Here is a 26,381-nt window from a genome sequence, read left to right as displayed (position 1 = left end):
ATATGCCAGACCAGGTAAGGAATGCTGATTTCTTTCTGCAAAGGGTATTCATGAACCAGATGGGTGCTTATGACAGTTGACATTAGGTACATGGATCACCAATAGACTAACATTTAATTCCAGATCTTGTTGAATTCAAATTCCATAACCTGCCATGGTGGGGTTTGAATACACATCCCTGGAACATTAGTCTGGGTTTGTGAATTACTAACCAGTGGCATCCCCACTGCTGTGCCACCTCTGCATAACAGGCTTTTAAAAAAATGCAGGGCCAAGAGAAATGGGAATTAATGCTCTGTGGAATTCAGATGAGATTAAATAGTGAAAAGGATAATGGTGCAAGGGAAATGGAGATGATAATGGAACCAGTAACAAAACATGGAACTAGAGAAACTTGATATGGGACCCAACCTTTCCCTGCTGTTAGTAGACTGCTGGATGGACATATCTAATTTCAAATCTGATGTTGATCTTGCAGTTGTGCATCTTCTGCACAGTTGTAACCTTGTATGCCTTGTTCTCTCTAAGTACTCTGTGTTCTGCATGCCTATGTTTACTATGATCTGCCTGTACTGCTTACAAAACTTAGGTATATGTGACAACAATAAATCAAATCAAATCCTTCCCTTGCAGCATTTCAAAGTGACCAATCCCTCCTTGATCCAATCCTTAATCACCTCTCATGGCACCTTTCCATGTAAGGATAGGAAATGATTCATCTGCTTTTTTATTAAACTCTTCCTTTCCCGCATCCAGGACACCAACCAATAATTTCAGGTGAAACAGCAGTATATGTGTACTTCTTGAAATTTAGTATACTGCATTCACTGCTGACAATGCAACATCTTGTACACTTGGGGATGTTGGGCATCAAACATAGGCTGCATGACTACATTATGGAATACTCCATTTAGACAAGAAATGTGAAACCAAGCTATTGGCCACCTGTCTTTTCCACCCTGCCTCCCTTCTATCTTTACTCTGACCTTCCTAAGCTTCAATAAAGATTAATACAACCTGATGGACCAACATTTCCATCGCTTGCTAAGGCACTATGTAGCCTTCTAGACTTAACTTTTGTACAACTATTTCAGTCATAATCTCTGCTCCCATTTCTGTCATTTAACATTTGCTGGTGATGATTATGGCAATGTCATTTATGCCCCTCCTTGACCCATCTTTTGTTTCTTTACTTCATCCATATTTTGCCCATTTCATTTTGCTTTGCATCATCATCTCTCCTGACCTCCACTCAATTGCAGGCCTTTGCTTCTGAATTTTGCTGAAAATAAATATAAGTTGATGAAATTTTTTCTTTTTGCACTCATCGAACAAATGCAAAGAATGTCAAATTTTAAACAATCACAAAATCAATCTGACATTCCTGTTTTTGCCCTAATCACATGATAAATTTTACATTTTCAAAAAGACATGTACATTTCATTATTTCCTCGACATTTGGCATATTGGGCTAATAAGTTGGTGTGAAAAACTATCTGATGCAGCTGATAAGAGCTGAAGATCAATGAAACCTACTAGAAATGCTGAAATTTAGATTTTCTTTAAGGAGGATGGAGGCTCGAGAACTGAATTTGGAAGTATAAGGTGAAACTTATTGAAGGGGATTACTTTAATTCTTTTTGCAATGAACTCCTCTACTAATGAACTCAGATTGGCCAAAATGCATTGTTTAACCATATAAAAAATATTTTGTGCATTATCAAAACTTGGTATATAATCTATGGGTAGCTAATGACCAACACATATTTTATGGATGAACACTTTGATCTATTTGGATGTATTCATAGATCTGCAACAGAAATTCAAGGTCAATGGAAACATCAAATAGTAAGTGTAATAAGCATAGCCAGTACATGTGATGTTGAATATGCACTTTATTTAGGCACATTGCTTCAAGGGGCCCTCTCCCAATCTGTTCTCAAGTGAAGGAAATTTTCCTCATGGCAACAAAAAAAATCTTCAATCTTGCTCTTAGTGATATGCTAGTTAAGAAAAACATTTTCCAGTGGCTTTGGACTGTACAGCAACATATATGTGCATTATATTCAAATTTGTGTTGTTAATTCATCCACTGCTCACATAATACTATTCTTATTAGTATTCTGTAAATCAATTTTGTACTTTTTGAACCTGCATGGTTCAATATCAAACAGTATGTAGTGTTTAGTAACTAAGGTATCAGCAGTTATTTGTATATTAAATAGCAATAAAATATCTTAATAAAAATAAACAGTTCCATATTATTTCTTCAACATTGGCTGTAGTTTGGTAATTCCAAAAATGAATACTACTTAAGGTGGAGGGTTGGGGTCAGGATATGACATGAATAAGGACACGGGATATAAAAAGCAGTTAGTTAACAGAAGACTGATTTATTTTAGTTATTTCTGAAATGGTAATGACTTAATACAGTCCTGGAATACCTTTATAAATTGTTATAATTTAGCAATTCACATGTGAATTATTATAGTAGATATTAAACTGGAGGAAACATGCATTCAGAACACATCATTTATAATGACAGAAAGGTCCCCCAATGCTTTACAACGGAGCTATATAGAACAGAAGATCCCAGATTGAAATCCCAGTCTATACCAAGAAAGATGATCACAGGCAGTGTGCCAGTTGGGGCAGTCAGTGGGGCAATAAAATATGGTTTACTCTCAGCTACTATCTGACACACTCTGCTACAAATGGGATTGTGCTTATTGGGAGGGAGACGATGATTTGACCACAATTACCTGGCCACTCAATGATTACTTTCGAATATTTGTTTGAAGGATGTAATGGATATAGTCATCAACGACTCTGAAAACTATCACTGCAAGAAATAAAGGAGACAGAAATAGCAACTTAAATTTTGTTTTAAAATCATAGCAACATTTCTAGATTAGATTAGATTACTTACAGTGTGGAAACAGGCCCTTCAGCCCAACAATTCCACACCGAACCGCTGAAGCGCAACCCATCCATACCCCTAACCTAACACTACGGGCAATTTAGCATGGCCAATTCACCCGACCTGCACATCTTTGGACTGTGGGAGGAAACCGGAGCACCCGGAGGAAACCCACACAGACACGGGGAGAACGTGCAAACTCCACACAGTCAGTCACTTCAAACAAACTTCAAGAACATTGGCAATACCAAAATGGAATTGAACCCGGGTCTCTGGTGCTGTGAGGCAGCAGTGCTAACCACTATGCCACCGTGCCACCCATGGTTTGCTTCAAACAAACTTCAAGAACATTGGCAATATCAAAATGGAAGTCTTAACTACATTTCTATAGTTTTGCCTTTCTAATTTGACTGTCCATATGCTAAATGAACATACAGCTCTATTGTAAAGTAATACACATTAATAATATACTTACAATCTTAACTAGAAATGATAGATTTTCGTGTTGTAAGGGAAAATACGGGAACACGGTCTGGCATTCAAATTTAATTAGCACAAATCTTGTTACATTAGGCTAATGATTTGTGAATGTTGTTTACAGATGCCAACATCTTTTATCTCTGATCTTTCACTGTAGGAAATGATTTCAAGTAGGACAGTTTTATTAATCATGAAAAATATCCTTTTATCATTGTGAGCTTGAAGATTAAAGGAAGGAGATGCTTTATCTTATTCAGTTTCCTGTACATTTTGTCACTGCGTTGGGGATTAATAGGACATAAGTGACTAGTTGTTTCTTATGTAGAGTTTTCCACCCTGAAAACATTCAAAAGCAATTTCTCTGCTAAAAACATAAACATTTCTGTTTTGAATCTACTTACCGAATCATTAGAATCCATATGTACTCATATTTTATTAACCCCAACTTCTTTTATTGTAATCAAAAACGTACAGATTAGCTTAAAATATATAATGTGTCACTGTGGTGTGTTACGTGGTGCTTTACTTTATCACATAAACTTGAATCAAAGGGGGATGACCACAAGTTCATATTCAGCAGAAATTTGAGGTACCTGATGAGAGCACTATACATTCTGATTGGACACATGCAACATCCATTAAAAAAGTGAAATAAACTATGGTAGATCCAGTAAAGATGTGAGTAATGTCTTTATCAATTTCTTTACACCTTTTAACAGCCTGACATGTAGTATATAGGCATTAAAAATGCTGGGAGTTAACTCTGAAAAATGGAAGAAATGATGTTCTGTTTTGTGTGCTGTCTTAGATTGACTGCAATAGAGTCCACCGTGTCTTCATTGCAGTCAAACTTCTGTTTTTGCGTGTTTTTGTGTTGCAGTTCAAATTCCCAGAGTATCTCTATAGCCTTTGTGTTTTCAGCTTGGGAAACAGGTGGGTGAGTGTGACAACATTCTTTCGAATCTTCAGGACATCAGGCTGCATGGTTGAAGAACACACTCCATCTATGACTGTCTCACCTGCCTGTTTCATTATGCAGCACGCAGTGATGTTCACCTCAGGCTAAGTTTCCATCATTGCCTTTAGTGGAATTTCCATTCTGGCCTCCCACAGTCATGTAAAATGAACCTTACCATAGGGCTAGATAGTGGCAGTCTGCTCCTCCAGATTCTCAGTATCTTGTGAGTTACAGTCTATTTGAACCTAAGGTGGCCAAATAGATGGCAACTATGGCTTCTGCTGCCATTTTCAAGACTCCTTCTTCACGAACATGGCATCTGCAACAGTTGGGGTTGTACTTATGCTTCTTCCCAATTGTCTTGATCACTTGTAAGATCAGCTGCCATCAGTAGTTGGTTTTTAGCTCCCCATCACGACTGATCCATTGACTGGAGCTTGACTGTGGCTTAGAGATAGGAATAGCAACTGATGTGTTTGAGTCCAGCAATGTCCAGGTCCATGGGGCAGTAATGATGACAACCATTGATACATTGTCAACTATCCTGATCCATGCCTCAAAAATACTGGATATAATCCAACAGTTTTGTTAGCCTTAAACTGAGTGGGTAGGATCTTGATATTCACAGAATAGTGTAGCTTCTTGGACTTTCCTATCGATAACGTGGTACCTTTTTAGTTCTAAACCATATTAGTTGCATATTTTCTACTTCACTTTCCACCATTATATATTCCACCTTTAAGCATTAAAGAAGAATCTAGGTATACTGGATTAGTGGTGCTGGAAGAGCACAGCAGTTCAGGAAGCATCCAACGAGCAGCGAAATCGACGTTTCGGGTAAAAGCCCTTCATCAGGAATAAAGGCAGTGAGCCTGAAGCATGGAGAGAAAAGCTAGAGGAGGGTGGGGGTGGGGAGAGAGTAGCATAGAGTACAATGGGTGAATGGGGGAGGAGATGAAGGTGATAGGTCAAGGAGGAGATTTAAGCCAGCGGATAAAGGGGGCGCAGTGGTAGTCTGGCGCACTGACCTCTACACCGCTGAAGCCAAACGCCAACTCGAGGACACCTCTTCCTACTGCTCCCTCAACCATGACCCCACCCCCCATCACCAAACCATCATCTCCCAAACCATACAGAACCTCATCACCTCAGGAGATCTCCCACCCACAGCTTCCAACCTCATAGTCCAGGAACCCAGCACTGCCCGGTTCTACCTCCTTCCCAAGATCCACAAGCCTGACCACCCTGGCCGACCCATTGTCTCAGCATGCTCCTGCCCCACTGAACTCATCTCTACCTACCTCGACACTGTCCTATCCCCCCTAGCCCAGGAACTCCCCACATACGTTCGAGACACCACCCACGCCCTCCACCTCCTCCAAGACTTCCATTTCCCTGGCCCCCAACACCTTATCTTCACCATGGATATCCAATCCCTCTACACCTCCATCCACCATGACCAGGTCCTCCAAGCCCTCCGTTTATTCCTCTCCAGACGTCCCCAACAGTACCCTTCCACTGACACTCTCATTCGTTTGGCCGAACTGGTCCTCACCCTTAACAATTTCTCCTTTGAATCCTCCCACTTCCTCCAGACCAAAGGCGTAGCCATGGGCACACGTATGGGCCCAGCTATGCCTGTCTCTTTGTTGGCTATGTAGAACAGTTGATCTTCCGTAATTACACCGGCACCACTCCCCACCTCTTCCTCCACTACATTGATGACTGCATTGGCGCCACCTCGTGTTTCCGCGAGGAGGTTGAGCAATTCATCAACTTCACCAACACATTCCACCCTGACCTTAAATTTACCTGGACTATCTCTGACACCTCCCTCCCCTTCCTGGACCTCTCCATCTCCATTAGTGACGACCGACTTGACACTGACATTTTTTTACAAACCCACCGACTCCCACAGCTACCTGGATTACACCTCTTCCCACCCTATCTCTTGCAAAAATGCCATCCCGTATTCCCAATTTCTCCGCCTCCGCCGTATCTGCTCCCAGGAGGACCAGTTCCACCATAGGACACACCAGATGGCCTCCTTCTTTAGAGACCGCAATTTCCCTTCCCACGTGGTTAAAGATGCCCTCCAACGCATCTCGTCCACATCCCGCACCTCCGCCCTCAGACCCCACCCCTCCAACCGTAACAAGGACAGAACGCCCCTGGTGCTCACCTTCCACCCTACCAACCTTCGCATCAACCAAATCATCCACCGACATTTCCGCCACCTCCAAAAAGACCCCACCACCAGGGATATATTTCCTTCCCCACCCCTTTCCACCTTCCGCAAAGACCGTTCCCTCCATGACTACCTGGTCAGGTCCACACCCCCGTACGACCCACCCTCCCATTCTGGCACTTTCCCCTGCCACCGCAGGAACTGTAAAACCTGTGCCCACACCTCCTCCCTCACCTCTATCCAAGGCCCTAAAGGAGCCTTCCACATCCATCAAAGTTTCACCTGCACATCCACCAATATCATTTATTGTATCCGTTGCTCCCGATGTGGTCTCCTCTACATTGGGGAGACTGGGCGCCACCTAGCAGAGCGCTTTAGGGAACATCTCCGAGACACCCACACCAATCAACCAAACCACCCCGTGGCCCAACATTTTAACTCCCCCTCCCACTCTGCCGAGGACATAGAGGTCCTGGGCCTCCTTCACCGCCGCTCCCTCACCACCAGACGCCTGGAGGAAGAACGCCTCATCTTCAGCCTCAGAACACTTCAACCCCAGGGCATCAATGTGGACTTCAACAGCTTCCTCATTTCCTCTTCCCCCACCTCATCCTAGTTTCAAACTTTCAGCTCAGTAACTGTCTCCTTGACTTGTCCGACCTGCCTGTCTTCTTTTCCACCTATCCACTCCACCCTCTCCTCCTTGACCTATCACCTTCATCTCCTCCCCCACTCGCCCATTGTACTCTATGCTACTCTCTCCCCACCCCCACCCTCCTCTAGCTTATCTCTCCACGCTTCAGGCTCACTGCCTTTATTCCTGATGAAGGGCTTTTGCCCAAAACGTCGATTTCGCTGCTCGTTGGATGCTGCCTGAACTGCTGTGCTCTTCCAGCACCACTAATCCAGTATTTGGTTTTCAGCATCTGCAGTCATTGTTTTTACCTAGAATCTAGGTATAGTAGACTGATTTAATCCACATTAAAAATGTTTCAGTGCATACTTGTTCGGGATACAGGTCATAGAGTCATAAAGCATGGAAACAGGCCCTCGCGATCCAACTTGTCCGTGCCAACCAAACCTCCCAAACTAAAAACTACTCCTAATTGCCTGTATTTAGCCCATATCCCTCGAAACGTTTCTTATTCATGTACCTCTCCAAACGTTTTTTCCCTGCATCTACCACTTCTTCTAGCAGTTCATTCCTCAAATTGCCCCTTGCGTCCGTTTGAAATCTTTCTCCTCTCAGCTTAAAAATAGGCCCTCTAGTTTTGAATTCCCCTACCCTAGGGAAAAGATTTTGCTATTCATGTTATCTATGCCCTCATAATTTTATAAACCTCTATCAGATGAGCCCTCAAGTTCATATGCTCCAGTGAAAAAGTCCCAGCCAATCCAGCCTCTCCTTCTAACTCAAACTCAGTTCCAGCAACATCATTCTAAGTATTTTCTGAGCTCTCCTCAATTTAAAAATATCCTTCCTATGGCAGGGCAACTATAACTGTACAGAATAGTGTAAAAATTGCCTCACCAATGTTCTACAAAATTGCAAAAAGATGTCCCAACTCCTATACTCAATGGTCTGAGTAACAAAGGCAAGTGCGCTAAACATTAAATCCTTTTGCACCCCATCCATGTTACTGTACCAGATGCAGCCTCACCGTTTACTGGGTGGAAGATGACATTTTATGTTTGATTCAAGCCAGCCATCCATTGCTGCAGTTGAACTCCTTGTAGCACAGATTTATTTCCAAAGTGACTCCTCTTTTCTGTACAATTGGACTGAGATGCTTTGAATGACATTAACAGAGCTTCTTCAATAAGGAGATAGACAATCATTCTCATCCTCTTCATTGCTCGAGTGAATGAAAGCTTGTTAAACTTGTTCCATGTTTTTAACTTGGTGCTTCAGAATGGCTAACAAATGCAATTGATTACACTAGATTCCCTATAGTGTGGAAACAGGCCCTTTGGCCCAACCAGTCCACACCTACTCTCCGAACAGTAACTCACCGAGACCCATTTCCCTCTGACTAATTCACCTGACCTGCATGTCTTCGGACTGTGGGGAGGAAACCAAAGCACGCGGAGGAAACCCATGCAGACATGGGGAGAATGTGCAAACTCCACACAGTCACCAGAGGCTGGAATCGAACCTGGCACCCTGGTGCTGTGAGGCAGCAGTGCTAAACACTGAGCCATCATGCCACCCCATTTGGGGAATTCCTCACTTCTTCACAATGTACACTTTCAACTTTGCATCACGGTTTTTCCACTTGTTGTAACAATGCCATTTTGCCTCCAATTTAAAACACTTTTAACTTTCTCCCAGAGAACAGTTTCAGAGGGAGATCTCAATATCAATTAATGGCTTGCCTGTCATTTAATGCAAATGAGGAGCATTGAATGATGGAACAAAATGGAACAGAGCATCAGCAGTAAGGGAGAAATTCTAAATGAATAATGTAAATTTCACGGAACAGGTGGAAAATGGTTGGCAGCTTGTTTGTGACCAACCAATAGGTTCATCCAACTGATAAGTCTCTCACTAAAACAGCAGCTAATGAACTTGAAAGACCCTAGACAGATAAAAAGCAAAACTAATTGTCATTTACAAAATACCTTACAAGAAGTGTAACAAATACTACATTGGACAAACAGGCAGAAAACTAGCCACCAGGATACATGAACATCAACTAGCCACAAAAAGACATGACCCATTCTCACTAGTATTCTTACATACAGATGAGGAAGGACAACACTTTGACTGTGACAACACATCCATCCTAGTACAAGTCAAACAGAGACACACAATAGAATTCCTGGAAGCATGGCATTCCAACCAAAACTCTATTGACAAACACATTGACTTGGATCCCATTTACCACCCCCTGAAAAAAAACAGAAAATGATATCACCAGAGGAAATGACATCACCATAGGAAATGGCACAACCAACCCAAGGAAACCCAAACACATAAACAGAAAGCGGGCTTCACCACCAGAGCTTCATCTGAAGGCTCACTGAAGATGTTACCTACTGATAAAACATGAATAAACCTACGTCCTGAGCTACAAATCTTCTCAAAACTCAACCTCAACCTGAGCTACAAATCTTCTCAAAACTCGCTAATAAGTCTCCATACAGCAGCATTTCAGTTTGTTTCTCAGAGTTATAACTGAGCACTCGTGGCAATATCTTTGAATGTTCTTCCATTTAGCTCTCAATTTGAGCACACAAAACCCTGAATTCTACTAACTCAGATCCAAAAGCAGCTGTCAAGATTAGAGTGGTGCTGGAAAAGCACAGCAGGTCAGGCAGCATCAGAGGAGCAGGAAAATCAATGTTTCGGGCAGGACCCCTTCCAAAATGTTGATTTTCCTGCTCCTCGGATGCTGCCTGACCTGCTGTGCTTTTCCAGCACCACTCTAACCTTGACTCTGATTTCCAGCATCTACAGTCCTCACGAAAGCAGCTGGTCAGGTCATTGCAACAATGTCAGGTCAGAGAAACCTGACTTGCAATAATATCAACATTGCTGGGTCAAAATCATTAGTAATTGCAAAAGAGTGATACTGGTGGGAAACAATTTGTATTGCCACCTTCTGAGGAAGAGAGAAACTTCCAGTCAAAAAACAGACTCAACGGAAACTCCAATTTCTAGATCATGCGAGTTGGGAGGAATGTAGGAAGAGGAGTAGACTCAAGTTTGCTCCACTGTTCCAAGTCATGGCCAATCGTTGATCTCAAAACAATGTTATCTTCCGATGTTATCCCCCTATCCCTTCAGCTCTTAATAGAGACAGGTCTATTGATCTCTGGTGATAGCAGCCAACATTCCTTCTAATTAAAAACCAAAAGAACTGCAGATGTGAGTTCTGATCAAAGGTCACTGGATCCAAAACATTAATTCTGATTATTCTCCACAGACCTTGCCAGACCTGCTGAGCTTTTCCAGCAATTTCTGTTTTGATTCCATCTAAATGTGGACCTCCAAGGTTCATGCACAGCAGGGGCTTTCAAAAGCAATTACGCCATCATGCCAATTGAACAGAACATTCAAGTTGCTACATAGTTTACAAGGAATGGCAGTTTAGGATTGGTTTGGGTTTGGCAATTAATTCCTCAATTTTGTGCAACCAATTCAGGTGTAGCATATGAAGCACATTGTGCTGTACGTACAGCACAGACACTTGTGCCAGCCTTTTATCCTATTCTAAGATTAGACTAACCTACACACCCTTCATTGTACTATCTTCCATGTGCCTATCCAAAAGTCACTTAAATGTCCCTAATGTATCTAACTCTACTGGCAGTGCATTCCAGATACCCCACCATTCTCTGTGTAAAGAATCTTACTCTGACATCTCCCCTAAACCTTCCTCCAATTACTTTAAAATTATGCCCCCTCATGATAGACATTTCTGCCTGGGAAAAAGTCTCTGGCTAACTACTCTATTTATGCCTCTCATCATCTTGTACATCTCTTATCAACTCACCTCTCATTCTTCTTCGCTCAATGAGAAAAGCCCTAGCTCCCTCAACCTTTCTTCATAATACATGCCCTCCAGTTCAGGCAACATTCTAGTAAATCTCCTCTGCACTCTCTCTAAAGCCTCCACATCTTCCCTATAATGAGGTGACCAGAACTGAACACAATATTCCAAGTGTGATCTAACCAGGGCTCTATAGAGCTGCAGCATTACCTCGCAGCTCTTGAACTCAATCCCCCTGCAAATGAAAGCCAACACACCATATTCCTTCTTAACAACTGTATCAACTTGGGTGGCAACTTTGAGGGATCTATGGACATGGACCCTCCAAAACCCTCTGTTCCCCCACACTGCCTTAAGCCTTGCACTCTACATTCAAATTTGACCTTCCAAAGTGAATGACTACACACTTTTCTAGGTTGAACTCCATCTGTCACTTATCAGCCCAGTTCTGCATCATATCAATGTCCCACTGCAACGTATAACACCCCTCCACACTATCCATAACTTCACCAACCCTTGTGTCATCGGCAAACTTACTAATCCACCTTTCACTTCCTCATCCAAGACATTTATAAAAAGTCACAAAGAGCAGAGGTCCCAGAGCAGATCCCTGCAGAACACCATTGGTCACCAAGTGGCATGGTGGCTCAGTGGTTAGTACTGCTGCCTCACAGCACCAGCGACCCAAGTTCGATTCCCACCTCAGGTGACTGTCTGTGTGGAGTTTCTCTGGGTGCTCCTGTTCCTTCTCCCTTCTATTGCTCAGCCAATTCCATATCCAGACAGACAGATTTCCCTGTATCCCATGCTTCCTTACTTTCTGAATGAACCTACCATGAGGAATCTTATCAAATACCTTGCTAAAATCCATGTACACCACATCCACTGCTCGACCTTTATCAACGTATTTTGTCACATCCTCAAATAGTTCAATAAGGTTTGTGAGCATGACCTGTCCCTCATAAAGCCATGTTGATTATCTCTAATCAAACTATGGTCTTCCAAGTAATCATTAATCCTGTCTCTCAGAATCCTCTCCAATACTTTGCCCATCATTGGCGTAAAACTGACTGGTCTGTAATTCCCAGGATTATCCCTATTCACTTTCTGGAACAAGGGAATAACATTTGCCACCCTCCAATTATCTGGCACTACTCCAATGGACAGTGAGGATGCAAAGATCTTCGCCAAAGGCACAACAATCTCTTCCATCACTCTCTGTAAAACCTATGGTATATTCTGTCTGGCCCAGGGGATTTATCTCTCCTTATGTTTGTCAAAACGTTTAGCACATCCTCCTTCTTAACATGCACCTGTTCAAGTATTTCAGTCTGTTTCATGCTGTCCTCAGCAACATCAAAGCCCCTCTCAGTAGTGAATACTGAAGCAAAGTATTAATTAGGGACCTCCCCTACATCCAGCGACTCCAGATGCAAGTTCTCCTCACTATCACTGATTGGCCCTACCCTCACTCTGGTCATCCTCTTGTTGTTCACGTAAGTGTAGAATGCCTTAGGGTTTTCCTTAATCCTACCCACTAAAGCTTTTTCATGCCCCCTTCTAGCTCTCCTAAGTCCATTCTTCAGTTTCTTCCTGGCTACCTGTAACCCTCTAAAGCACTCTCTGATCCTTTCATCCTCAACCTTAAGTAAGCTTCCTTCTTCCTCTTGCTTTAGTGAGACAAATCTGTCCAGCACTATCAGCAAGTGCTTCCTAACCAACCTCCATATTTCTTTCATGCATTTCCCTGAGAACATCTGTTCCCAATTTAAGCATCCCAGTTCCTGGCTGATAGCATTGTCATCCCCTGTCCCCCAATTAAATACTTTCCCATACTGTCTGCTCCTATCCATCTCCATGAGTGGAGTAAAAGTCATGGAGTTGTGATCTCTTTCACCAAAATGCTCTCCCACAAAGAGATCTGATACCTGGCATGGTTCGTTGCCAAGCATCAACTGCAATATGGCCTCCCCTCTAAGAAGGTCATATCTTATCTTCTCCTTTGTCATGTGACAGGGTAAAATGGAAGATGGATTGGATTTATATAATGCCTTCCACAACTTCAGGTTATTCCAATACATTTTACATCTCTTGAGGTAGCTACAAACAGTAGTCATTGTTGTGGTATATGAAATGCAGCGACTAATTTGTACGTTCTTATAAAGGGAAGAAACAAATTTCCAGAACATTTGTTTTCATAAAATCAGCTGAGTTACAAATATGGACTGGGATGGTGGGAGGAATACTGCTGCTTTATTGTGAAGTACGTTTTATTTACAACCAGCAGAGTGGTCTCATCTAAAAGAAAGCATCTCTGAAGGTGGAACACTCCCTCAATATTACGGTGAGTGCTTCAGGCTCAATAATGCATTCAGGTTTCACGAGCGGGCCTTCTGGCTGAGGAAACAGTGCTGACACAGAACTGGCAAGTATGGTTAAAATATTGTTAAGTGTGGCTTTGATTAACTATTTAAATCCTATTAAATTGGGAATTATATACAAGGTCCAAGCGCTACCACAAAAATGACAATTAGATGATAGAATATATGTTAGTATAAAAATGTCAATGCAAATATTATTTATGACAGATTTGTCTCACTGAGGCAAGGAAGAAATGGTAGTAATTTCCAGCGCAAAATATATTAGGCAATGTATGCCACAGGACAATGTTGTCATATTTCCAATACTGCCAGCTAGTGGTGTGACAGAAATTACAAAAGAGAAGTGTTGACAGTTTCACATATTTCAAATGAAACCATGTATAATTGAGGTCACAACAGACTGCACATCAGATGAAAAGATTTTTCTACAAACATATACATATCTGCTATGTCTCATGTCCATTTATCCTTCATCAGTTGTCAGAAAGCAAATGTCACACGTCATATAGATGCAAAGTAACATTAAAAAAATACAGTCTGTCATTGATTTGGAACTTTAAGTTTTGAGGCAAATACAACTTCCTTTAGCTCTCAGATGTTTATAGATAACTCCAATTATCTGCATTTGCTGATTTACAGCATTAATCCTCAAAGGTATACTCAAACCTGAACTAACCTATGTGAACAAGTAGGAAAATTTTGTGTTTATAGGACCTGAATTTGTCCAAGTTTTATATAACATTACAAAATACATTACGGATTTAATAGCTTTTGATATTTCCTCTATTTTGAGTGAAAAAATTATTTTTAATATTGAAATTTGAACACATATAAAATGTAGCAATGTTCATTAGAAAAATTGACAAGGATTTGGAAGTGATTACTAGAGAATCGTAAAATATTGTAGCACAAAAGAAGGGGTACTTGACCCATCATATCTGTGCTGACTCTTTACTCATATTCCAGCAATTTTTTTCTATTCAATTATTTCTCCTCATGTCTTTTGAAAATTACTGCTGAATCTGCTTCTATCACCATTCGAGGCAATACATTTCACATCACAGTATCTTGCTCTGTGAAGAAGTCTTACCTCATCTTTTCCTGGTTCTTTTGCCAATCACCTTCCTCTGGTTACCGTCCTTTTTGGAATTGGAAACAACTTCTCCTTATGTATGTTCTCAATATCATTCATAATTCAGAATAACTCTTTCAAGTTTCTTTTAAGCTTCATTGCTTTAAACAGAATGCCCCCATCTTCACCATTCTTGTACTGCATAAAAATTATAGCTTTATGGCTAAATGTTCAGTAAGAGCCTAGAGAAGGATGTCACACATATACAAGAATCTGGTTTTTAGAAAGAAAAATTGCATGTTTCCATTGTCTTGAAAAAAAAGATCAAAATAACAAAAAATATGCAACTTACATTGTCATTTGTAAAGAGTTAAAGCTGCTGGAAAGACAGATAATTTTATCTTGAAGTGAAATTGGAGGTGATTACACAATGTTTACATTACAGTTGTCAAGCTGTCACCAATAAAATAACTATAGTCAAAATAGAAAATGCCCTCATTGTAATTTCAATGTCAGTCCAGCCAGAGGAATTCCAATTCAGAAACAAATAGAGTGCAATACATATTATAATTAGAATCCCAGCTCAGCTCTTGCATATTCTCATTTTATCAGATTTGATTTCCAAATTTGTTACTGTTTGCCCAAATGCAGGATAATAGTGCAAGATAAATTTTCTGATCATTGTAACAGGAATAAAATCTTATGTGTAAATAATCAACAACATTCTGGCAGTGTTTATGGAATTTAAGGTCCACTGCTTTATCCATTACATTTTTACACTGAAATTATCTTTTGTTGAAAATCTCTTGTAACAAACTAAATGTATATGCAATTCAATCACTTTAAAAAGACAAGCTGACTTTCTAGTAACTTGATTTCAAGTTAAAAGCACCTTCTTTCCCTCCACTTTAGCTGGTGACAAATCAACCAACATTCCCAGACAGTTTGAAAAAAATGTATTGACATTCAAAGAGTAGGTCCTTGAAATCTGTCCGTATCTGCACGTAACATTTTTATAACACTTCATCTTCGTTAGCTCTAATTCTTTTTACTTTTCACTGGCTAATGTATACCTGACTAATCACAATAAGGAATCTTCTCGTGCTCATCTGTTTCTGATTTCAGCAATAAACACATATTAGGCGTACTCTTTTAAGAAAAACACATTGAGGTTTCCCAGAATGTTCAGTCCTTTTCGGTCTTTTGACTGAAAAGAATCAAAATTTTGTGTAGAGGTGACATTTAAAAGGCAGTACTACCTTGTAGGATTGCCACTAATGGCAAGTCTCAATGTAAAATATTAACCTCTAGAGTTCCAGATATTTTGTAATTCTTAGGACATTGTTATCAAGTTTCCACACGACTGAACCTATGACCTGGACCCTTTCTTTTAACAATGAGAATCATGGGGTCATTGCTCCCAACAGACATCAAATAGGAAAAATAGCACCATTGAAACAACCACACAGGTTTTCAGGATATTTTTCAATACATTGGCACTGTTGCCTCGGAGTCGGAACACTGTGGGTACAAGCCCACTTCAGAGACTTAAGCACTTAAACAAGACTGAAGTTCAAATACTGAATTGAGAGGCTTGCTGCAACTTTGATGGTTCGATCACTTGGATTAGATGTCAAGGCAAGACTTTGACTGTCTCTCAGATGAATGTAAAAGATCCCAGGACACTATTCCCAAGAGGTCCAGGGACGTCCTGGAGAATGTTTAGTCCTCAATTAACATTTCTAAATACACAAGTTATCAGGTAATTATTTCTTTGCTCTTTGTGGAAGACTGCTGTGTGCACATTTGCTGCCAAGTTCACCAACAGAAATTTGCTTGAAAGGAAAATTTCTGTCATTGTTAAAGGTGCTACATGAATGCAAGTTCTTTTGACATGACTTGTTTTGGCAATATGTCAGAGGTTGAAATAAAGTATCTTTTTTCTGTATCACTGAATATTCTTTTCCTATTATTTTAAGTAGTTGCTATCAATGGTGCTTATGAACTCTGCATTGCATTAGCATCCAAATAGATACCATTGAAATTCATTGCAGGTAATGGAACTGAGATGGATTGAAAATAATTGACTCACATTACTATTTCATAGCGAACTCATTCTGTGGATTTGTGGGTTGTGCCAGATTTTCATGTTAAGATATGTTAATACTAATTAAGTAAGGTCAGTTAAATCTGAAGTCACCTTGCACCATTGCTAGATGGATTTACAGTCTATACCTGAGTTGCATCAGTTGGCAATTTATACAACTTTGATTCCAAGTTCTATGAACCATTTGCACTATAAAAGTTTACTTCAGAGTTGAGTTCACATTAAGTATTCCTTCGGGGTCGAACTGTATTTTTCGTGATTTAGGTGTTACAGAACTCTCCTTAAATAAAGCACTGACATCAGATAGATTCAAGGATTTCTAAGCACATCTTGGTTGGTGGTCTTTTTTTCTATGACCTCCCGCTGTTTAGAATTATTAACAGAGGTGAGTAATTACATGGTTCAGAAAGAATGACAGACTGCTTGGGTGGAATTAGAAAAAGGTTCTCCAAATAATGCTATTAACATTCTTTTTGTACTTTAATCTCATTCAAAGTCATTATAAAGATAAAGATGACCTTTATTAAAGACTCAAAATCTGACATGTGCTGAGACATAATAGAAAGAATAATTTTAGAACTCTTGGATCCAATCAGTTGAGGTTTCAATAAATATTTTACATTTGCAGAGATGTATATTTGTGATCTGTTAATCGAATATCCCAAATTTTAAACTTTACCAGCAAATATATACCTGCACTAGTGAGTGGTGTTTGTGCTTCAAAAGAAATCTATGAATGTCCAAAATGCTCCTCGATTACCCTGTCTTTGAAAACTGCTGGCATGCTTAGGTGTAATTCTAACAGAAAGCATGTTTTATGGATTTTAAGTAAACTTGGAATAAGCAAAATAATGAAGCAGGTAGTGAGCTTTAAAATTCCTACATACATAAGTGCAGTTCAAAATCATTTAATTAACTGGCTAGATATGAATCAGTCATCAGACTTTTAAGCCAATAAGCTAATATCTCCTGTACTTTTAGCACAGATGCAAAGACAGGTTACCTGATTGGGCAGTGGAACTGAAGCTGTTAGAGTAAGTTTTCAATCAGAAGATATTTATTTTCCAGTGTTAGCTTTGCAAATAACAGCATTTTTTCCAGATCAATTAATGTTTACGGAGAGATGTCACTACACATACCTTTATTGAATGTTTGCTTCTGAAGTGATTACTCATACAAAGCTATTTTTTGCTGTGAATGCATTAATTGGCTATATGTCAATGCAGCTATAAAATTGTCAGGATTTGAAAAAGAAAATTTAAATGAGATTAGATGTTGATGAATGTTGCTATATTTCAGGTATTATAATGAGCTGGCCAAATTTAGGATTTTAATATTGGACTATAAAGTGGAGGATAGTTGGCCTCATGGTGAGTCCATTGTTCTAGACTGCAATGTTTTGCAACTCTCAAAATTTATTCAGTTTCTCACACTCAGACTCTATTGCCACCAAGGAGATTCCAAATTATTTTAAAATAATCAACAACTAAGGGGAAATGTCAGGAATGTCATCATTGGTCAATAATGGTATAAACATTTATAAACCACAGACTGAGGGAGACAGCTCCAATTAAAGACAAAAATACAGCTCTGAACCACCAACCATGTTTCTAGGCTCATTTTGTAAATTTGTAATGTTGAATATATTTTGTTTCCATCTCAAGAAAATACCTTTTTGAGAGACTTAAAAGAGAACACCAGGCTCAACATTACTGCTGCGGATAACAATACACAATGTTTAACATGTCCAACCAACTTGCCTCTCTTCACTTTTAGTGAAGGACATTAACCAACTTATTTTAAATAGGTTAAGCCACCTGTTGAAGTAGCAGAATGGAAACTGTCCCATAAGTACATTAGGCACTTGCCTATTAATGCTAGCAGCAATGTAACCTTATATTAGAAGTATGTTTGAGAACCCACAACAGGTTAATTGTTATCTAAAAGCTAAAATCACTAATTAGTTATTTGCAGTGACCCTTTTCTAGAATTGTTTTGTTTCCCTGATACTAGCAGCAGTTTTTGGGTGATTAATTCCATTAGACAGAGGGTGAGAAGCATGAACCCTCAGCCCATTAAAGATTTGATCCATGACCTGATCAATTTCCATGTTCAAGCCACATTTCGACAATGATGAAAGCACAGTAACAGCTTTTCATTTGAGAGGGCAAAGGAAACGGTGGGAAATGCCTCCTGAAGCATCTTCAAAGTAAAAGTAGTTTAACTTAAACAGTTGCACACTTTCAATTCATGTGTACAAATAGAGGTTCTTTCTTTTTTGAGGAAAGGTGTTATGCTATTATATCATATTTGATTCCACGCCTCATATGGTCACAGCTTCCCCCATGTACTAACCTGCTTCATTACAAATTTGGGATGGATCATTTGGGAACTACAGAAGACCTTTTGTTTTACTCTGGGCATTAGTTGAATAGATGGTGGATGGAGCAATCAACTTATCTTCATAAACTGTTTGCCCATGCACTTTTGAGTACTGACAGACAACAAATCCAAATACTGAGCACTTTCCAGGCAGTGTTGACATCACGTTCTGGAGAGAACGATCATAATTCCAGCAGTGAAGATGTCAGTACAGACAGCAAAGATGGCAAACTGTGCCTGAGGAGACACCTGAAGGAACGTTCCACATCCACATCCACGTAAATTTAGTGCCATAAGCACTGTAAGTTAATACAGCCAGGAAAAGTGAGAATGACTCCTTCCCATTAATGTCTCTTCAATGCAGCTCACCGCAGCATTCCTATCCATTGCTCCTTGCCCCTACTCCGACACAAACTTTCCAGGGCCCTACACTGTTCCATCCTCATTTTTCTGGCACTAAACTAAATCTCTATCAACTCTCCTTTTCAATCTAAACACAAATCGTCCTGTTGCTTCTCTTGCATTCAAGCAGGATGTAGCTCAGGGAATTTCATTTGTTCTCTTCGCATTTACTCACTTTGCCCTTACTTAGATCCTTATGGCATCTCTGCCTGGCCTGGCCCTGCCTTAGTCAGAACTTACAGGCTCACAGTACCTCTGCCATGCCTTGCCTTTTAGCACAGACGCAAAGACAGGTTACCTGACATGGTTATAAGCAGTGGTCAGACAACAGGTTGGACATGCTGCTGTACAGTGAGTGTGCTTCCGCAGGAGATCCAGAGTTAATTGTCCTTGAGACCATTCATAGAGTTATAGAGGTGTATAGCACGGAAACAGAATCTTCAGTTCAACTTGCCAATGCTGATCAGATACCCTAAATTAATCTAGTCTAATTTGCCAGCATTTCGTCCATATTCCTTTAAATCCTTCCTATTCCTATACCCATCCAGATGTCTTTTTAAATGTTGTACCAGCCTCCACCACTTCCTCTGCCAGCCTTCCAGATGATTGTGACATAGTGCCACTGCAAACTGCGGATATCCAGAGTCACTGCCATGGAGCAGAGCCATCTGCTGGAGCAGGACATGTGACCTGAAAGTGCGGGTGGCTATCAAGATGTCAGCTGCACACTATTTTTATGCAACTGGCTCCTTTCAAGCATTCACCGGTGATCTGTGGGATCTCATTCCTTAATCCACAAATCCAATAAGGCTGCAATTTGTGCCAGACCACACCACTTCATCTCATTTCCCATGACATGTTCAGTGCTGAAGCCCAGACAGTCGGCTTTGCCAATATAGCTGGCTTCCTCTAGTGGGCCTTTGGTGAAGGTACATATTTTGCATTCAGAACTAACTTCATCAATAGGAAAGGATTTCACTCCATTAATGCACAATTTGTGCTCATTGATTTCCTAGTCTTGCCACCGAAGTGCATAATCTTCCACTTCTCATATTCCATCTGCAAACTTATTGCCCACTCATTTAATCTGTCTTTAATTCTGAGTAATCTTTTGATGTCCTCCTCATCGTTTACATTCCTACCTAACGTTGTAAAGTCACCAAACTGAGCTCATTGATTTCTCATCTTAGAGGTCCATGTTAGCTAGCGTGACAGTGGCTATAATGCCCTATACTGTTGAGAACTCGTGTTTGCACAATTGAAATGATGCATTTAAACAGGCATGTGGAGGGGTATTCCATTGCAATCCTGATTTGTGTTTTACAGATGGGGAACAGGCTTTGGGATTTCGGAGGTGAGTTGCTTACTGCAGAATTCCTCTGGACCTGCTCTTCTAACCACAGTATTCATATGATTGGTCCAGTTCAGTTTTGGGTCAATGGTAACCCCCAGGATGGTGACAGTGGGTGATAAGTGACAGTAGTTACATTGCATGTAATTGTATGTCCCTCTTGACCTGGTGCCATGAGGCCTCAGGGATCCTGAGATAATGTTGAGGATTCTCGGGGCAACTGTCTCACAGCTGGACACCATTGTCCCAGGTGCTTTGACTATCTGATGGTTGGACAGGAAATACCCAAGCAGTTCCTTTCAGAGGTGACAGGGTAGTATTTGCCACCCACTGCCTTCAGTCAATATCTGGTCACATGTCCAATTTCATTTCTTTGTTGACGCTTTGCAGTGGTTTGATACAGCCAACTTGCTGTGGATCTTGAGTCGCATGTTAGCCAATCCAGGTAAGAAAGACAGATTTCCTTCCTTAAAGAACATTTGTGAACCAGATGATTTTTTTACAACAAATGACAAATGCCACTGGGCTAGTGTTTAACTTCCAGCTTTTATTGACTTAAATTTTACCATCTAGCATGGTGGAAATTGAACTCATTTACAAAAGGGAAATCATGTTTGATAAATTGATCAGAGTTGTCAGAGAATGTAGTTAGTAAGGTCGGTAAAAGGTAACCAGTTTATTTTAGATTAGATTAGATTAGATTAGATTACTTACAGTGTGGAAACAGCCCCTTCGGCCCAACAAGTCCACACCGTCCCGCCGAAGCGTAACCCACCCATACCCCTAAATCTACATCTACCCCTTACCTAACACTACGGGCAATTTAGCATGGCCAATTCACCTGACCTGCACATCTTTTGGACTGTGGGAGGAAACCGGAGCACCCGGAGGAAACCCACGCAGACACAGGGAGAACGTGAAGACTCCACACAGTCAGTCGCCTGAGGCAGGAATTGAACCCGGGTCTCTTGCGCTGTGAGGCAGCAGTGCTAACCACTGTGCCACCGTGCCGCCCGTAAGTATTTATCATACTTGAATTTACAAACTGTATTTTATAAGTTGCCAGATGAAAGGTTAAATACTCAGCAAGATTAGTACTCAGCAAATTGCGAGTAATATGATGTGGTAATATCCAGGAAGGAGAGAATGGGGATAAATGGAGCATCTTCATGTTGGTGGGTTGCAACTGGTAATGTTCAACAAGGGTACTGCTGGGCCCTCAGCTATTTACATTCTATATATATATTCTATATATGTATAAATCTATTGAATGCCAGCTATGTCTCAGCTGATAGCATTCTTGCCTCTGAATCACAAAGTTTCAGCTCACGTTCCACTCCAGGACTTGAACATACTGAGTCACGTGCAGCACTGAGTGAATGTGGCACTGTAGAGGTGCTTTCTTTTAGCTGGGGCTTAAATCAATGATCCAGTTGCTTGCTTGGCTGGTCTTATGGCTTTGGAAAATCAGGGGTTATCCCTGGTGTCCAAATCAATACCCCCTTAAACAACATGACAAGAAATTACAAATCAGCAGCTATGATTCCTGCATTACAACAATGCCTGGACTTCAAAAGTAATTAGCTGTAAAGCACTTTGAGGTATTTGGTATAGAAAGACATGCTATAAATATAAGGCTTTATTTTCTGAATAGTAAAGACTTCAATGAACAGACTGTAAAGGTTATAATCAAAGTTTGGTGACTTTACAACGTTAGGTAGGAATGTAAACTATGAGGAGGACATCAAAAGATTACTCAGAATTAAAGGTGGACTAAGTGAGTGGGCAATAAGTTCGCAGATGGAATATGATATGGAAAGTGGAAGATTATTCACTTCGGTGGCAAGACTAGAAAAGCAAAACATTGTCTTTTTAAAGTTATGGAACTTCTTAATATTGATAATCAGATAGCCTCAACATTCCTCAAGAAGGGTTCATGCCCGAAACGTCAATTCTCCTGCTCCTCGGATGCTGCCTGACCTGCTGCGCTTTTCCAGCAACACATTTTCAGCTCTGATCGCCAGCATCTGCAGTCCTCACTTTCTCCTCAACATAAGTGGTTGATCATTTAGCACTGAGTTAAGGAGTACTTCTTCATTCAGATGATTTGAACATTTTGAATTGTCTACCCTACGCAATTTTGGATGCTTCATTGATGACTATATTTAACATTGAGATCAGTAGAATTTTGATCTCTTGGGAGATTCAAGGATACAGTGAGCACACTTCAAAATGGATTTGAGATTGAAGATCTGCCAGGATTGTATTAAATGGCACAACAGGCTGGAGGAGTTGAATGGACTACTCCTGCTCCAACTTCAGATGTTCTCATCGCTGTTATGTGGTTTTCATTGTATGCATAGTACACCCATTTTAGTAGGTTGCACACAGGAGTTATTGGCTATACTAGCTATCCACAAGTAACCACTGTTGCCCAGTTTTGTTTGTCATGGTGGCCCAAATACAATTGGCGAGTGCCACAGAATGATGGCACCTGGCTGCTGATGGAAAATGATCAGCATGATTCTCTGGGTCTGGTCATATACCAGCTGGACATTGAGGGAGTGGAACCCCTTTCTGTTTCAGTACAAGATACAGTTGATACATGTAAAAGTAATATGCATGCAGCCAATGGTATCCTGCACCATTGGGAATTCTACAATATTTGTGAAATGCTACGCTCACTTGCTTCCTTTTGATGAGAGAGAAAAAGAAATGTAGTTAGCTGTTAAAAGATGAATAGCATAAGTGCCTCCTTTCGCAATAATAGATGGCAAAATGCAATATGTTGCAAATGTCTCCAGCTCCACCATGGAAGGAATCAGACACAAACCTTAATGACTGCAGTCATCTTAATAGACACTGGTGTATTTCCTGTTCTGAGGTTGAGAAATGACTGCAGCAGTTGGTACATTTCAGGGGAGCATTCTTACTGAAGTGCAGATGTCATACACATCGTTTCTCCCTGGGGTTCCGATGGGTGAGTTACTCCCTAAACCCTGAGTGGATAGACACTTGTCGAGATATCTTCTCCCTCTCCTCTTCAACAGGCTTGCCCTACTCTGACAGCCTTCTGTACATTTTCCAAACTATACAACATTATAAGAAGACTTCCTTGGTGAGCACTGATTTTGGGGGCAACTGGCTGGTACAGTAGCCTTGAACTCAGAAAAAAAATTCCTTCAATAACTGCCACACCACCATATTTTTCAAACTTCAAACAGTTATAGAAAGCACCAAATAAATTTGAGGTAACAGCTAGAATTACTCAACCAGCAACTCCTGGTGAAAAGTTCAGATGGATCCCTTCCAGGTTGTTTAACGTTGGCTAAAGCATTGAGGTTCAAAATGGCACCGCCAGCATTAAATTAGCTTTGTACTGAGATAAGCATGATAATCTACCTGATCTGCTTACTTCTGAAAGCAACAACGCCCTCATCAAAGTGGTGACTGGTGCAACTCACTCCAAAAATATACATGCTCAATTGACACCAGTTCGATCCTCATGTGGCACTGACAAGACAAGGCAATTGATATGCCAATCTCAATTTCACATATCAATCCTTTCAAGAGAAATAAACAAATTTGTGTTGTGAATCAAATTGATTCTTCACACATTAACTTTAACTGATTAGATTCCATTTCAATCTGATCTAAATTCAATCTCATCTATCTATTCGTCACAACTTTGCCTTGACACGATATGTAATAGATTAATAAAATTACACAAAAAAAATGCGCACATCTTAGGGAACAAAATGAAAGGAGATTTCAATTAGGCAATTCACATAAGATTACAAATCAGACTATTTACACCAGTCTGACTTAAACTCATATACATCAGACAGCATTTTAATCCAACAAGGGAATATTATAGTTTTTGCACTACTAAACAGACAAAGTAAATTAATTTATCCAATTTAGATTATTTAATCTTGAAGTGATTGCAATCCCAGAATAAATTCAGATTTAAAACATAAAATCAAAATTTCAAACTTTCCTTTTTATGCATGCTATATTCAGTCCATATCAATGAATTGTATATTATTCAAAATGGAATAAAATCAATATCAAACATGACCTACCGGTCGATAAAGGACCTGATGGTGTTTTATCAACAGCATGGAAAGGTAAGAAATCATTAAAAATAGCATATTTATGATGAAATATTTAATTAAGAAATTAAAAAAGAAACCTTAAATCATTATTCTATTTCAAAATGACTAACAAGTATATATCATTATTATTAAATGATTAGTAATAATATTACTGTCATTATTTGGGCAGCATGATGGCTCAATGGTTAGTACTGCGGCTTCATAGTGCCAGGGACCTGGGTTCAATTTCAGCCTCAGGTGACCGTCTTTGTGGAGTTTGCACGTTCTCCCAGTGTCTGCGTAGGTTTCGTCTGGATGTTCTGGTTTCCTCCCACGGTCCAAAGATGTGCGGTTTAGGTGAATGGGTCTGGGTGGGTTACTCTTTGGAGGGTTGATGGGGACTTGTTGGGCCGAAGGGCCTTTATCAACACTATAGAAATTCTAATTATGCATCTCATATACTGCTCAGATACTTAACATGAAGCAAAAAACTTTTAAAGTAGGAAGAACTAAATTTAAAAGAGTTCTGAGCACTTTTACAAATAAACATATAAATGACTTCATGTCCAAAAAGAGCAACATGTAATGAATGAAAATATCACCAAAAAACAATACTGAAACAGAGGTAATAAAATGCATGATTAGGGAGCCAGGCTAATAACACCTCTCCCTAAAACGAGGTTAAGAGATTGCATTAAAATATTCATGGAAACTGAAAACACAGCTAATGTAACTCAAAAACAAATCTAAGATTGTTGAAACAGCTTTTGTGAACAAATTTAAGTAGTTAATACTGATCTATATTACCATGCTGATAGACACATTGAAATATTATAAAAGGAGTAAGTCTGCTCTGCCATTCAATATGATTATGATTGATCCTCCAATTCAATGCCATACTTCCACTGCTCACCCAATATTATTTACACATTTCTGTCCTAAGTCACAGTGACTTAGCCTCCACAGCCTTGTGTTTACCAGTTCACCACTCTGAGTGACCAAGTTTGTTCTCATCTCAGTGTTAAATGATCTATTCTGTTTTCTGAGATGAACCCTTGTTCTAGATCCTAACTCAGATAAGGAATACATCAAACTGGAATCCAGTGTGCCCAACTCTGTCAGAATTTTACATGTTTCAACATACCCAACCTCTCCTCATAATTCAGTCCTGCCATCCAAGGAATTAGCCTTCCAAACCTTGGCTGTACTCTTTCTATGTCAAGTGATCAAAATTACACACATTACTCCACGTATGGTCTTACCAAGGCTGTGTATAGTTGCAATAAGACATCCTTGCTTCCATACTCAAATCCTTTTATAACAAAGGTCAACATAAAAATGCCTTCCTAACTACTTACTTTCAGGGACTGGTGTTCAAGGACAACCAGATCACTTTGTAAGTCAATAGTACAAACTATCAACACTGACACATTAGTCTGCCATTGTGCTTTTCTTACTGAAGTGGATAAATTCACACTTAGCCACAATAGCAGTGCAAACCCAATTTTGACTCACTGAATCTCAATTATTCACATAATCTTTCATTG

At 40.1% G+C, this 26,381-nt stretch overlaps 1 protein-coding gene across 14 annotated transcripts in view; it reads right to left on the bottom strand.

The window, feature by feature from the left end:
• The window catches only part of foxp2 (forkhead box P2), an 808,606-nt gene that overhangs the window by 278,906 nt on the left and 503,319 nt on the right, over positions 1 to 26,381 (bottom strand). The window contains exon 1 of one of the 14 annotated variants that reach the window (XM_072551477.1): positions 2,763 to 2,784. The exons of the other annotated variants lie outside the window; for them this stretch is intronic. The gene's annotated coding sequence lies outside the window, so the exon portion shown is untranslated. Of the gene's footprint in view, positions 1 to 2,762; positions 2,785 to 26,381 lie in introns of those variants that run through there. 14 annotated transcript variants of the gene reach the window in all.

The sequence above is a fragment of the Chiloscyllium punctatum genome, chromosome 32 (genome assembly GCF_047496795.1).
Source record: "Chiloscyllium punctatum isolate Juve2018m chromosome 32, sChiPun1.3, whole genome shotgun sequence".
Taxonomy (NCBI): domain Eukaryota; kingdom Metazoa; phylum Chordata; class Chondrichthyes; order Orectolobiformes; family Hemiscylliidae; genus Chiloscyllium; species Chiloscyllium punctatum.
The sequence above is the reverse complement of the archived record's forward strand: the minus strand, read 5'-3'. Positions and strand labels throughout refer to the sequence as shown.